The sequence below is a fragment of the Protopterus annectens genome, chromosome 4.part0, assembly GCF_019279795.1.
Source record: "Protopterus annectens isolate FY-2018-M chromosome 4.part0, PAN1.0, whole genome shotgun sequence".
Taxonomy (NCBI): Eukaryota; Metazoa; Chordata; order Ceratodontiformes; family Protopteridae; genus Protopterus; species Protopterus annectens.
In genome coordinates, this window is record NC_056733.1 from 469,005,999 (window position 1) to 469,021,381 (window position 15,383).

Here is a 15,383-nt window from a genome sequence, read left to right on the forward strand (position 1 = left end):
CAAAACCACAATGGTTCATATCCATCAACTCTGGCATCACCTTTGCCATTCTTTTAGCCATTACAAAAAAACACTTTATAATCATGGTTTAAAATTGAAATGGGCCTATATGAAGTTGGATCTTTACCATCTTTAGTTACTACAGCCACCCCAGTTTGTTTCCAGGATGTTGGTGCCTCCCCTCCTTTAAAAACACTATTAAACAAAACTTTACAGATCTTTAGCACTTCCTTCCATCCTAACTTCCAAATATCCACCAAAATACCATTTATTCCTGGCGACGTAAATTGATAGATTGTATGTACATATATATATATATATATATATATATATATATATATATATATATATATATATACATATTTTTATATGGTCTCCTTTTGTCCTGTTAGTTATTGAGCCTCATCTACCTCTAACCTTGCACATTTAATTCTTTTATAAATATTTCCATTTCTGCTTTTCCTTGATTTACCCATTTTTCTGCTAAAATTTCTGAAATATCTCTAATACCCCTACAGACTTCTCTGATTATTTTTCCAGTTATAGGCTAAGTCTGGCAACAAAATGTTCTACTTTCTGATGTAAGTCATTGTGCCAAACATTTTTGTGTTATAGAGTAATTATCAAAAACAGTTTCTTAATAGCAGTCTTTCTAAACTCATGCATATTATCCAGGTACTCCCTTTTTTCTCTTTAGTACTCTCCAGCTGCATCACCTCTTGTTCTTGGACATTCCCCTTATTTTGCAATACTTAAGAATTATTTAGAAGGAATGAAAACATTTTATTACTTCTTAATTGGATCTTTCTTTCTTTTCTTTCCACCATGTTTTTAAACTCCACTTTCATTTTATCCCACTCACTAGCTATAACTTCTGGAGTATAGATAATTTCCACTACCCATTTCTTAAATTCCTGTTTTTTCAACAGGGAAGTGGAGTAGCATTAGTGTCATCTTTAACTCCAGTACCCTGCATTTTTATCTTGGTAATTATAGGTACATGATCTGAAATAGGTAATGGGTGTGTATCCAAGTTTTCAATAAAATAGACATGTTCCTGTAAAATATAAATTGTAACAAATCTAGCCCAGTTATTCTATCTTGGAGAATGTATAAATTCTTTCACAGTTCCTACTACTGAATTCAAGTCTGTCATACTAAATATTTTCATAGCTTTCTTCAGAAATCTACCCTCTTTTGTTATGTTTTTCCATCTAGGCCCCCAGATAAATCCTCATTTTTGCAAATCACATTGTAGTGCCCACGAATTTGGAATATTCCATACTGAAAGCTCATTATTTCTCCCAATTACTCTAAAGCTCCAAACTGGCAGTTTTATAGATGGAACATGCTGGTGTAATCCTCATCCCTTGCCAGTAGCCCCTTACTAGTACAAATCTGCCATTATCTTTTTTCCTCTTCTACCACTACTGGAGCTCCTACAGCAATTAATAAGTGCTCCTCTTTTCCTTTACCCCTGATACTCTGCAGCATATTCATCCTAAAATTCTTTCTTTTGCTTTCTTTATCAAATTTATATGCACAGTTCTTTCCAAATGTGACTCCAGTAGCAATGCTATTTGCACTCTGCATTTCTTAATATAATTACTCTTTCCATTATGTCTATACCTGTGAGACCATTCACATTCCAAGATAAAAGGAAAGTGTTGCTATCATGGATCAAAGTCATTATTCCCACCCATTATATATGGAAGCTTTTTTAAAAGTCTGTTTCCACCATCTGTGATACATGTACACATTAATGTTTGGCAAGCTAATTTTTTATACAGTTTTTTCTTATCACCAACACTGGAACCATATCACATTATACAAGACTTTCTTTTAATAAAAATCCTCAAACAAAAAAAAAAACAAACATATCCCCAGAGCACCCCTATAACCTACTTAACTATGTACATCTTCAATTAACGAAGTTTTACCTTCCTAAGAGAAACATTTGTGCCAGGTAGAAACCTGCTAACACAGGCCCTGATCAATCTAAATTTGTGGTTATCCATTTAAGGAGCATGTTATTGCCTGTGCTTCTACTTCACTATTTGAGGTCTTTTTTTTAGTCTATTTCTCCTCAACCAGATGTGAAAACTACTTGCATACTTTCAGAAATCATTACATTTTAGCCTTGAAGAAAACAGTGCTGTCTTTTATTGCCCTCTAATCAGCTTGCCTCTGTGGAAAAGTGAGAAAAAATGTAGTCTTCTGTAGCAGCATAAAAGATAAGCTGAAGCATTTATTGCTAAAGGAAAACTTTTCATTATAATCAGTTTTCACATATTTACTTGTTTCCACTTACAATTTGCTTTTTGATTAAGCCAAGGGTCTTAATCCAGACTTTCACCTAGGTGAAAGCAAGAGAAAAAAGAATTTATGTACTCACCATAATGTTCCATCGGAGTTGTTGCTCTTCATTTGTCTTCAACCTGTGGGACACGGATCCAGGATGGATCAGACTCAGCTGCATTTCTCCAGCATCAGATCCAAGCTCCAAGCTCTACATCTACCCATAATACCAGTCTCCTTCCTCCCTTCAGATCAAGATTGCTATCCACCATAGCAACCCAAGCTGATATAATGCCTTACCCCTTGGCACAATAACCTAGACAGTATCACAAGAAATTACCAGTTATGCCAATGGCCATGGCTTTTCCAACCAGACCACCACACAGACCACATAGGCAGAGGGAATGAGGAAGGAATGTTTGAAGACTAATGAAGAGCAACAACTCAGATGGAACATTATGGTGAGTACATAACTTCTTTATCTGAAGTTGCTGTCTTCATTTGCTCTTCAATCTGTGGGACAGACTCCAGCTACCAAACACCTGGGAGGCTCTCATGGAAGGATATTCCGTAACATGGAGGAGAGAAGATCTAACTTGTAACAGGTGATGAAAGTATGTGACGATGCCCAGGTAGCCACATAGCAAATGTCATCCAATGAAACTGTGTACCAAAAGGCAGATGAAGTAGCCACAGACCTAGTAGAATGAGTCTTAACTTGATCTGGCAGAGACAATCCTTTGGTTGACTACATCAACAGTATACACAGAGAAAGTCAACTAACAATGGTGACCTCTGATACAAGTTTCCCTAAAAAGGGCTTAGAGTAGGAAATGAAAAGTTGATCTGACTTGTGAAAGGCCTTTGTTCTGTATAAGTACATAATAGTCTATGAACATCCAGCAGGTGCAATTTATACTCTCTCTTATGCTGAACGTTTGGAAAGACAGGGAGATTGATAATCTGATTAATGTTCAATTCTGAGAATACTTTCAGCAGAAAGGAAGGATTAGTGCGCAAAGATACCCTGTCTTTATGGAAGATCGTGTAAGGAGGCATAATCAAAAGGACTGAAGCTCCGATACTCTCTTAGCTGAAGTAATAGCAATCAGGAAAGCTGTTTTCCAAGACGGGAACTCCACATCCACTGAAGCAGCGGGCTCAAAGGGAGAAGAAACCAAGGCTTGAAGGACCAAAGTAAGGTCCCAAGGAGGTACAGGGTCCTTGAATGGTGGCCAAAGAAGAAAGGTACCCTTCAAAAAAGCTTTGCAGTGCTTAGAAGAGGCTAGAGAAGCTGAATTATCCCCTATGCGGAAGCTAGAAATAGCCACCAGCTGCACTTTAACTGTAGAGAAGCTGACACCCTATTGAAAAACACCTGCCAGAAACTAAGATAACAGGAACAGTGAAGGGATCCAAATCACGTTGAGATGGCCAAACAGAAAAATGTTTCCACTTACTCGAATATACTTTCCACGTGGAAGATTTATGAGACACTACCAAAATCTTCTTAACCAGAGAAGATAGCCCAGGAGTCCCAACCATCATGGGAACTGAAGCAGTGAGCTTCAGACTGGCCAGATCTAGATGTGGAATCACTGAGGGATGTGAAATCAGATACAGAATCGGATCCAACATCCAGCGAGGACACACTACATGAGAACACAGAGAAGGGAACCATACTTGGCGAGGCCAGAAGGGGCAATGAGGATGACAGAGCCACTAAACTTTCTGAATGAGCTTTGGGATTAGGGGAAGTGAAGGATAAGCATATAGAAGAGAGGAGGGCCAAGTACGATCCAGAATATCTCTGGGGGACTCCCCCAGAGGGGGGTTCAGAGTGATGAATTTGCTGCATTTCACATTGGAAGAAGAGGCGAAGAGATCGCAGCAAAGCTAACCCCATTTTAGAAAGGTCTGTTGTGCTACTGAAGGATTCAGAGACCACTTGTAAGGCATCAGGATAGACCTGCTGAGCCTGTCTGCTAGAATGTTGGACCTCCCCGGAATGTGCATTGCCACCAGAAGATGGGCGGAGGAGATCGCCCACTCCCACTACCTCATGGCTTTGCGGCAAAGGGATAAAACCTGGTTCCCCCCGGTTTGTTGATGCACCAGACTACCGACATATTGTTTTGTATAGACTGCAATCATCCCTAGGGTAAGATGAGCATGAAGAGCTTGCAAAGCCAACAGCACCACCCTCATCTCCAGGATGTTGATATGCAACTGGGTCTTCAAGGAAGACCACATGCCTTTAACTGTCCTTCCCAAGCAATGCCCCCCACCCAAGTAGGGATGCGTCCGTGGTCAGAGGATAGGGAAGAATTAGTGGGCGACCACGAAGAAGATCTGGGCACTGAATCCACCAGAAAAGAGAATCCCTGAATGCTAGCAATAGACAAACAGGATGTGACAATGGCAGATCTAGAAATGACCACTGGACCGCCAGAGTCCATTGGAGCACCCTCATGTGTAACCAAGCTGTGGGTATGAGGGTGATAGTGGCTGCCATGGACCCTAAGGGAGGAGATGGAACTTGAAGAATGTGCAAGACATGATATTTGAGGGACTGAAGTCTATCTGGTGTCAGGAAAACCTTGGTCTGTATGGTATCTAACCGGACTACACTGAAATCCAGAACTTGAACTGGTTCCAACATGAATTTGTTGAAATTTATAGTGATGCCCAACTGGTGGGCAGTCTGTATAAGGAAATCCCTGGCTTGGCAGAGTCAATGCCTGGAAGGAGCAGAAAGGCGCCAGTCATCCAGGTAGGGAAAGACATGGAAGCCATGCAGCCGCAGGCAAACCGCTACCACCACTATCACTTTGGTGAACAACCTTGGGGCTGTGGTGGGATCAAAGGGTAGTGCTCTGAACAGGTAATGATTGGTCCCCAGCAGGAAGTGGAGGAACAGCGTCTGTCCATTTTGATGCGATAGTACGTGTCTTGCAGGTCTACTGAGCACATCCAGTTGTTCTTCTGCAGAAAGGGCAGGATGCATTGTAGTGTGACCAACCAGAATTTCATTTGGCAACGGATATGTTCAGGGTAGAGAGATCCAGATTTGGTTGCACGTTCCCTGTCGTCTTTGGCACTGAAAAAAACCTGGAATAAATGCCTAATCCAGGCTGGTCTGGGGGGACGGGCTGGAGGACTCATTTTTCAAGCAGCTTGAAAATTTCCAGTGCTGCATCTTCCCTCTGTGCGGGTGGGACATCTGTGAGGTGCTTGAGAGGGGGGAGATGTTTGAGAGAAGGGGGGACTGACTATCCTCGGGATGTGATTCGCAACACCCAACAATCTTCTGTTATAGCATCCTGAGCTGTTAGGTGAAGCGAAAGTGAACCGTCGACTGCCTCCAGATACGAGTAGCCGAACAACCCTTCAGGGCTGCTGTGTGGGCATATCTGGGAAGGAATCCCAAGATCTGTGGTTCCACGGACCCCCTCTGCTGCAAAGGCAGATCTGTCAAATTCCCCTCTACCTCTGGGGGAAGACTGAGTCCTGAGCATCCTGGGAATACCTCTGAGACTTCCGGAACCACATCTTCTTCGCCCCTTGTTGATTCCTAGAAAAGGATCGCTGAGCAGTTGAGAAGTGGATTCAGACAGCAAACAAGGTCTTCCTGTCCTTCTCGCTATAGACCAAAGTGTTATGTACAGTCTTTCCAAGCAGAGTGGGACCATCGTATGGGGCGTTAGTAAAAGATGCCTTGAAGGGTTCGGAAAAATTACAAAGTCTGAACCAGGCATGACACCTAATGGCAATGCCCGCTCCAGCCGCTCTAGAGGAGTCTTCAGTCGCATGAGATAGGAGCTGCATAGAGGTATTAGAAATGGAAGTGAGAGTGGCCATCTGGGAGGAAAATATCTTCTTTTCCTCTGCCGACATGGACCCTAGGGCAGAAACAGCAACCTCCTTCACCAGGTCACACTGGAGCCTTATGACGTGTGCCATATAGTTCAGTGCACGTACAGAGAACTTTGCCAAAGTGTAAACCCGCTTCCCAAAATGGTCCATGGTTCTAGACTTTCTGTCCGGAGGAGACAGACCGTGGAGATCTCTTCTGCTAGCTCCTTCTTAGTAGCTGCCACCACCACCATGGCATCGGCAAGAGATCCCTTAGACCAATGAGGTTTATCAGAAGGAGCACTAAGGACCTTGTCAGGGCATTTGTGGATGGGCACCATCATGTCGGGCTTCTTCCACGCCCAGATGTAATAAGATCCAAAAGGGGATTCGTGGGAGGGGACACCCAGGATGTAGAGGGTCCTGTGCCAAAAGCCACCAGGAACACTGACTTGTCAGGGCTGGGTTTTTAGGCAGACCACCCCCCTACGCTGACTAAGGATCTCCATTGATATCTCCAAATGAGACATCCTCTGGGGTGATCAGGGGGAAACCTCCCCTTCCACCAAGTTGGTGTCCTCTGAGAGAGACTCTGGAGGGGAGTCTAAGGGTCTCCTTGTACACATGCGTTTTGGAGGAACCTCCTCGAGGTGGGACTCTGGGAGGATTCAAAATCATCCAGCTGTTCCTGTGGGGCAACTCCCTGGGGCAGAGAGGTGGCAGGCTGTCCCTAAATGGGCAGAATGGTGGAATCCATATCAGAGACAGAGGGAGCCGGGATGGACTCACAGGACCAGATTGTCAAGGGTCTCAATGGGATTGAGAGAACCCTCTCCACCACGTCAAAGGCAGAAGAACAACAAACCCCTGCAGCGGGACTACGATAGGGTCCGTAATAAGCTAGATCAACAGGGTAGCTGGAACCGAACCTCCAGGTGTCAATACTCCGTTTGGAATGCTTGACTCCGAAAAACTTGGAACCGAAGCCACCCTCTCAGAGCCAGCACCAAAGCTACGGCTCCGAGCTCATCAAATCCGACCCGCTTAAGACAATGCTCTGTGTTGAGGTACCGTCAGCGCCAACCCTTTGATGCCAAGGGTCCTCAGACCGAAGGGCTCTGAAACCAGGGGTCGGATCGGAGAATTAGTTATCGGGATGAAGGTAGACTGCATGCCCCCAGCCCCAGAGGGGGACGGGGCAGGTAAGACTCCCATCTGTATCCGTGTGCAGATGAACCTCCGCATCATCCTGTCCACCTTGGCTTCTAAGAGGCTGCGGGTGGACCCAACAGAAGAGGCCACCGACAATAGCCTAGACAGACGGTATGGTGAAGCAGACACCAGTGAAAGGTTCCAAGATACCTCCAGATCCAGGGATAAGCAAGTGGAATGGAGCCGGGGAACTCAAGTCAAGACCTGGAGAGATTTCAGGGGACCGCTTCCTCAACCTATCCCTGTGTTTGCGCTTCTCTCCATTCCCAGTTCTATTGGCAGGAAGTTGAGTCCAAGAGGCCGGGGTGGAGGGAGGGGCAGAAGCGTCAGAAGAGGAAGCTTGGGCCTCTGCAGTAGGAGGTGGAAGAAGACCCTTAAGTATTAGTTTATTCCTCCTGTTGATCAATGGGTGGGGAATGAACCCTGCGCAGCTTGAACAAGAGGAATCTAGGTGCTGGACCCAAAGCATACAATGCACAGAGTGTGGCCATCTGCTGGGGAAAGCTTATGGCCACAGTCTGTGCACTTCCTAAATCCTGGTTTGGGTGTCTCTGCCACAGCGGAGCGACAGAGACCCATCAGCAAGCACACACACACACACTAAAGACAGCTAGAGGGAAATGCAAATAAGAAAGTGCTTTTTTTTCTGGCTATAGACCAACGCACAAGAAGGATAGAGGGAAGAAAAAATGGAGAGAAATGTGAAAAATAATTAAAAAATCTAACTCACTTAACCAAAAAAAAAAAAAAAAACCTGGAGCAGCAGACTACGATGCTTGCTATTAGCGCGGCAAATGAGATCTGAAAGGAGGAAGGAGACAGGAGCATTATGAGTAGGGGAGGAGCTTGGAGCTCAGATCCAATGCTGGAGAATGCGGCAGAGTCAGATCTGTCCTGGATCCATGTCCCACATGTTGAAGAGCAAATGAAGACAACTTCAGATCATATATTATTGGTGTACCTTTGCACACCATCACCCCACAACAACCACCCAAAACTTAGACATGCATTTGTCTAGCTTTTCATCTTTTTCACTGTAATGCCATTACTTCATAACAAAACAGAAAGAAAGAGAAGAGAAAAAAGTAAAGAGGGCATCAATTTTCTTTAATAACTTTATCACACACAAAAACTAAAAATACTTCAGTATAAAATATGCACATTATACTTGTGAAGTTTTATATAAATATTAAAAGGAGAAATTTTACTTACAGTTAAGCTAAGCTTTTCCTTCTTCCTCCCTCTGAGAGTTCTTCCAAACAATGACATGAGTGAGACAAATGCTTTACAGTTCCTCAGAAGTTTGACAAAGTCAACAAAAGTCCACTCTTTCCACTTATTCTTATACAGCTGTATTTCAGACAGGTGATTGATGCTTTGCAGTCTCTCATTTATTTGTTAAGTTCTGTGAAGCTGTTCATCCTGTTCAAATTCATCTTCTAACTCCAGATTCCAGGTCATTTCCAAGGTGGTCCTGATTCTTCTGGTCAACTTCTGTGCTTTTCTCCATCTCTCAAGCATCTTCCTTTGGAACACTGGAAAAGGTTTCACTGGCAAAGTCTCTCCATGTGCTTTATAATGCAGAAGAAAGAAAAGCAAAGCCCCCTTCTGCTTGATGGCTCGTTATTGCTGGACAAGCATTTGCATTTCCTTAGTCTGTTCTGTGTCAAAAAATGACTTTGATCCACCAGGAAAAACTATTCTGAAGACAGATGAATACAGCCCCAAAAATCTCACACGTACCTCTCAACATTTCCAGATTACTGGAGCAAATGTGTCTCTCTTCTGCTTGACATACAGTGAATAATCATTTCCAAACTCTACTGTCTCCAACTTTTAATACTTTGCCCTCTTGCCAATTTATCAGGATCAACTTCTTCTGCTGGTAGGTTTGCATTTTTAGTAATAAAAGATGTTGGCTGATTTCTCATGGGCATAATTGGGGCATACACAATGTGCCCTTTCAATTAACAGTTCCTGGTGTGGAATGCCACTCCAGTTGCATATATATGCCCTCGTAAAATTAATACAGTCTGTTCCTTCTAATTTCTCTGGTACATCTAAAAACCTCTGACTTTCACTCTGTGCTCTGTCCTCTAATTCTATTTATGAGCATTTCTTCTTGAGCAGACTCATTCAGATAGCCTTTTCTTCACTCTCACCTCTTATTTTTTCAGTTTTATCAGCTCATCTGAATACGTTTAAAGCTTCTTCCATTTTTTTCCAGTCTTTTGAGTTAATATACTGATTCAATGATTTATTTTCATCAGTTCTGAGCACAGTTGACTTATTTTTTCCTCTAGATTACTGGAAGCCATGTCTTGCACCAGAGCTGGAGCTTGAAGTGATTTTTGCTAAATAGCTGCTGGATTATTCCGAGTCAATAATTTCTATTCACCTTTTGATTTTCTTTCAGGCTCTCCCAGTTTCTTCTTTGCTGGCATCCAGGCAGTATACTTACTAGCCCAAAACCTGAATTTATTGAAAGTGGCAACGTTCCTTGCCTGTGTCTTCCATTTTCTTTTTTCACACTGTTAGAGCTCAAGTTAAATTGTCAATCAGTGTTCAGCTATCCTAACCTTAAACAAACCTGGGGATAAAATCCATCTATGCCTTCTTCCTAGAAGAGGAAGGAGGAGGCGGAGAAGAAGCAACACTGTTTAGTTTTCTGCCACTCCTTTTTCGGCATGATTCCTCTGCACTAAATGCAGGGTCTCAGTTCCCTGACATTTCTCGATTACTTCACATGGTATTTCTTCCTTAACTCGGATCTGAGAGACACCTTCTGATATGATAAATCACAGTTCAACTGTCTCTACAGAATCCTCATTCATCAAGGCCTCAGACAACATATCAGCCTGTAGTGGTTACCTGACAAGGAATCTGACGTATCGTGGGTTCCAAAACATCATTCGATATGTCAGTCAGAAAAGGCTGACCGAGTCTCTGGCCTAGGCTTTTTAATCTCGAGTGGTGGAGGTACATCTAGGGGAAACAGAACCTGCCATTTTGAAGTGGGCCAAGCATTTGAGATGGTGTTAAGCAAGAACAAACGGGACGCCAAAGTCTTGGGTACAAAGGATTGGCAAATGAAATAGTATGCAAGCCTTTGTACAGGATTTGTCTACTGCACTCACACTAACCCCTCCCAGCAGATATCCAATACCAGTAAGAAAAACACTATGAAATTTAAAGGAAGATTCCTCAATGGGGCACTTATCTGAGTACTGAAGCAACAGAACCCATGAACAAACCACAATTACTCCAATAGATACATGACCTGTGTGCAAGCTGGCAGGAGGATAGTCTGAGGAATTATGCTTATATGTCACCTATATACCCTTACACTTCTGAGCTAAGGTCACATGTTGGACATACAATACAGGGAAGGAAAAGCTTTGGTACTCCGGTCTGCACGTCAGTTGAGATAACTCATGCAAAAGGAAAACTGCAACAGTGATTGCAGTCAGAACATCATATTTCTCTTGCTTTATTTCTTTGTATTTATGAAATATGCAGCTGATGTAGCTGCTGCTCCTGCAAAATGTCATTTTACAGTACCTTATAGAGGTTTACTGGACTGTCATAGAAAAGGGACAATACAGCATGTGACGCCCGCGCACTGGCCCAGTAATCAAGGAGCCTCAATCCTCACCACTAGCACCAGTGAGGGGCGTGCGTAAAGTACAATTTCCCTTAAGAACACACAGAGATCACAATCACTCTGGAGCTGGTTTCTCCCTTTCTCTCCAGGTCCCAAATAAGACTCCCCACTGGCACAGCTATAGGGTCCAGATCTCAGCTTAGTGGTCAAGCTAGAACCTCCAGCACCCTCTGTCCAACCAGTGTTTCATGTCCTTTCATGTCCCTGCCCACGTAGCTGACACACACACACCACGCGCACACACCATACACTTACAACACACACTTACCCCCCACACACACACACACACACACACTAAGATTTGATTTAGATACAAACATAGACACTATGGGGAATGCTGGCACAGGTTCTCCAGCTATGCCCTCTTTCGGCCTAGACTAAGGTAGTACAGACTGCCACCAACCATTATTATCAGCTACTACAAGGCCCTTCCAAAAGGGTGACCAATTTCACTGTGTAATGTTACGGTTATTCAAATAGTAAGCGTTTCATACAGCAAGAATATTGGAGTGACTTGGACAGTACCACCAAATACATGCAAGTACTCTAGAGCTTAAATTATCTCTACACAAAACAGCCACAGTTGAAAGGTTTAAAAATATTTAATAATAAATAATAAAAACACAAGACAAATCTCATCAATTCAACACAGTACTAACCAAGAGTTCAGAAATCACAGTAACTATAAAATATTGTAGGATAGTCTGACACAAATATAGAAAACAGCTAGACTAATCTGGCTAAATTCCTATCGAACGCCAAGAGAAATCACTGTTCTAAATAACTTACATGCAGAGCAAAGCAAGTGCTGGTAAAATGTTGGCAGCGTCAGACAAAATACAAAATGCCCAAATCTTTTGCTCTCAGAAAGCCTTAAATTGACAATACCCAGTACTGCTGAGTCATTTCACATTACATCATTTTTATCACTTCTTTAGTTCCAAGGCTAACAAACTCAAAATTCATATTTCTCTATAAGGTGCACCTGGCCAGGAAGCCATAACAATGAAAGATACTTTTACATGTAAAATCTAGCAATTGCTGGTACAGACATCCTGTATCTGAACTTGAGATCAAACACAGTTGTAATTCTTTACTTAACAGCTTTCTTCCAGCAGGGTGGATGTGGTTACATTTTTGAAGTTCAGCATATAACAGTTTTCTTACATCTGTAAGAACAAGCCTGTGGATTTTATTAATATTTACAATGATATAGAATTATCTACAAAATTTTATCTAACTAGGCAGGCAGCCTTCACATATCTTCCCTCACCCACAGACAGCTCAAGCTAGTTTTTCAAGTGACCCGTGAGAAACGTTGCTTGAGAGGGTTAGATCTATCTGCGAATACCTTACCCCATTCCCTGTCTTGACAGCCTATCTGCGTTGGCATTGTTAATCACAGTGCGGTGCTGCGCTGACATATTATATGCTTGCAACCCTAGGCTCCATCTTAGCAACTTGGCATTTTGCTGGCTGGCTCGATGTAACCATGTTAGGGGATTGTGATCTGTAACTACAGTGAATTTCCTTCCATACACATGAGGCTGAAGTTTCTGCAGTGCCCACACTATGGCTAGACATTCCTTTTCTACAGCTGCATAGAATTCCTCCCTGGGTTGAAGCCTATGACTCAGATAAACCACTGGGTGCTCTTCTCCCTCTGAAGAAACCTGGCTAAGAACAGCCCCCACCCCATGGTTGGAAGCATCCACCTGCACAACAAATTATTTGCTGTAACCTGGACTGGCTAACACAGGGGGTCCTCCCAAAGCTTCTTTAAGCTTCTGGAATGCCTGCTCACATGCTGGGGTCCACACTACCTTATCTGGCTTGTTTTTCCTTGTCAGGGCTGTTAGGGGAGTTGCTATGGTACTATAACTGTGGACAAACTTTCTGTAGTACCCTGCTGTCCCTAAGAATGCCCTCACCTGCTTTTTGATAACAGGTGCAGGCCATGCTTGAATGGCTACTACTTTGGCAGGATATGGCCTAATCTTACCACTCTCCCCACTCTATGTCCCAAGTAGGAGACCTCTGTCTGTCATACCCATCTGACATTTCTCGGCTAAATGGTCAACGCTGCCCTCTGTAGTTTGTCTAGCACCTCCCTGACATGTTGAAGGTGCTCTTGCCAGTAATGGCTGTAGATGGCAATATCATCTAGGTAAGCAAGGGGCAAACCCTCCTGCTCCTGCTAGGATATTGCTAGGATATTATCTACCACCCTCTGGAAAGTCACTCGGGCATTTTTCATCCCAAACGGCATCTTTGTGAACTCATACAAGCCAAAAGGAGTCACAAAGGCCAACTTCTCTCTAGCACTGGGAGTCAAGAGCACCTGCCAGCAACTCTTAGAAAGATCAATGGTGGTAAGATACTTAGCCCCACCCAGATGCTCTAGGGCCTCATCTGTCCTAGGCATGGGGTAAGCATCTGGCTCGGTGTGACTATTTAATTTCCTGTAGTCCACACAAAACCTGGTGCTGCCATCCTTCTTTGGCACCGGCGCCACTGGGGAGGGCCAGGGACTGTTGGACTCAAATTACCCCTAGTTCCAACATTTCCTGCATCTCCTCCCTCAGAGTCTGTTTGACTCTCTTAGGCACCCTACAAGGGGCCTGCCTAATAGGCCTTTGGGGTCCTGTATCCACCTGGTGCTGCACCAGATGGGTGCACCCTGGTTTCCAAGTGAACATGTTCAAAAAATCCTATAGCACTGCTCGGATTTCTCAAAGCTGGGTAGGAGACAGCTGATGGGACACTGCTACCCCTTTAACTGAGGTGTCAGTCTAAGCCTCACTGAGGAGATGAGTCACCAGATCTCTCTTAGACTCCTCCTGCAATCCACTGCAAATACTCAGCACAAGTGCCTCCTTATCATGGTAAGGATTCATCATGTTAACATGATACACTTTGTGCTCCAGCCTTCTGCATAGCAGTTCCACTATGTAGTTAACATCACTGACCTTCCTTACCACCTTGGAGGATCCCTCCCAAGCTGCCTGCAGCTTTTTGTGTCGGACAGGAATGAGACCCATTACCTGCTTCCCTACAGCATAATCTCTAGCTCGAGCATTCCTGTCATACCAGACCTTTTTCTGTTGTTGGGCTTCTGCCAGGTTTTCCTGGGCCAAGCCCATGAGTTCCCTGAGCCTTGTCCTGAGCTTTAGGACATATACCACAACAGACTCCTTGTGAGATTCACACTCACCTTCCCACTCATCTGGAATTAAGTCAAGAGGCCCCCTCACCCTATGCCCATACAGCAACTCAAAGGGTGAAAAAACAAACTGTGGATTCCTAGGGAACCTTTCTGTAAGCAAACAGATGGGGCAAATATTTCTCCCACTCCCTTTTAAACTGGTTTGCAAATGCCCATAGCATGAACTTGATTGTAGAGTTTAACCTCTCAAGAAGACCATTAGTCTGGGGATGGTAAAGGGTGGTCTTCAGGTGCTTCACCCCACAGTACTTCCACAGACAAGCCAGCATGTCTGACATAAAATTGGCACCTCTGTCAGTCAGTATTTCCTTTGGGAAACCTACCCTACTGAAAACTTCTAACAAGTTATTTGCCAACCTTTCTGCCTCAATGGAGGACAAAGCCACTGCCTCAGAGTATGTTGTAGCATAATCTACTACCACTAGGTTATACTTTTTGCACTGTGGAACTTGGGGTACTCAGAGGCCACACAATATCCATAGCAACCCTCTGAAATGGCTCCTCAGTCACAGGCAAAGGCAAAAGATCTTTCACCTAGTCTCCTGTCTTGCCTATCTTTTGGCACTGCTCACGGGTCCTGCAGCACCCTGTTATATCTCTGGAAATTCCAGGCCAATAGACGTTCTACATAATGTATCTCTTTGTATGTTTTAGGCCCATATGATATGCAGAGAGAGCATCATGGGTTATTGCTAGAAGCACCAGATGACAAGCTCTAGGCATTACCAACTGCTGTATTCTCTCACCTTTATCCCTCACTCAGGGGACCACTCTCTATATAGTAACCCTTTGTCCCAGTATACAGAATCCCCCCTTCCCTTGAGAATCATGTGCCTCACTAGCTACCTCTCTCAGGCCTTGTAATGTAGGGTCTGAGAGCTGAGCCTGTCTCAACTCTCTCTTTGCAACCCTTCCCAGCTCCTCTTCCACAGGAAGTCTGGTATCCTCTGATAGCGGTGCCTCACTGTCAAGCCTGAGTACTACTACTCAACTCTGCCCTTGCAGTCACTCTGTTCAAGGGAACATCAGTACCCACAACCAGCTTTGGCTCACCTTCAGTTTCACTGCTACAGCGTAGCTCCCTCCCTGAAGTAACCACCTCACCAGTTCTGGCTGCGAGTGTGTGGT

The 15,383-nt window shown here is 43.9% G+C and overlaps 1 protein-coding gene across 1 annotated transcript in view; it reads right to left on the reverse strand.

The window, feature by feature from the left end:
• Positions 1-15,383, reverse strand: part of CHEK2 (checkpoint kinase 2) — a 1,207,489-nt gene that overhangs the window by 632,337 nt on the left and 559,769 nt on the right. The window lies entirely within an intron of this gene.